At 41.7% G+C, this 588-nt stretch overlaps 1 protein-coding gene and 1 long non-coding RNA gene across 2 annotated transcripts in view; one reads left to right on the top strand and one right to left on the bottom strand.

Annotated features, from left to right (window-relative positions):
* LOC107722875 (uncharacterized) overlaps positions 1-479 on the top strand; it is a 20,596-nt gene extending 20,117 nt beyond the window's left edge. Inside the window, exon 3 of the long non-coding RNA XR_001637855.1 lies at positions 461-479. This is a non-coding gene — a long non-coding RNA (uncharacterized LOC107722875). The remainder of the gene's footprint in view (positions 1-460) is intronic.
* The window catches only part of LOC107722874 (protein disulfide-isomerase A5), a 52,140-nt gene that overhangs the window by 20,040 nt on the left and 31,512 nt on the right, over positions 1-588 (bottom strand). The window lies entirely within an intron of this gene.

Here is a 588-nt window from a genome sequence, read left to right on the forward strand (position 1 = left end):
ACTTAAAGGGGTCATATGATGTTGCTAAAAAGAACATTATTTTGTGTATTTGGTGTAATGAAATGTGTTAATGTGGTTTAAGGTTCAAAAAACACATTATTTTCCACATACTGTACATTATTGTTTCTCCTCTATGCCCCGCCTTTCTGAAACGCGTCGATTTTACAAAGCTCATTGGTTTGAAAAGCGAGGTGTGCCCTGATTGGCCAGTTATCCAGTGCGTTGCGATTGGCCGAATACGTCAAGCGTGTGACAGAAATGTTACGCCCCTTACCATACTCTGATGCCGTGTCCCAGCCAGAGCAACGAGACAAAAACATTAAAACCCATAATAAACCAGGCATTTGTTGCATCCAGTGGGGACATAATTACTGATTATAATGACTTATACTGTCTTTTTACGCACTGCGTTGCATCGTGCCGCGTAAACATAAAACCATGTCTGCATGTGTGATCGGAGAAATGACAAACAACAAGCACATTGCTCAGAACTCGCGTTTGAATCGTCAGTGGCAAATCCTTGAAATATGAAAACGTACTTACAGTCAGTGAGTCAGAACAGCCGCCATTGTAGTCTACTCTACCAGG

Source organism: Sinocyclocheilus rhinocerous, unplaced genomic scaffold (assembly GCF_001515625.1).
Source record: "Sinocyclocheilus rhinocerous isolate Xijiao unplaced genomic scaffold, SAMN03320098_v1.1 scaffold2529, whole genome shotgun sequence".
Classification (NCBI taxonomy): domain Eukaryota; kingdom Metazoa; phylum Chordata; class Actinopteri; order Cypriniformes; family Cyprinidae; genus Sinocyclocheilus; species Sinocyclocheilus rhinocerous.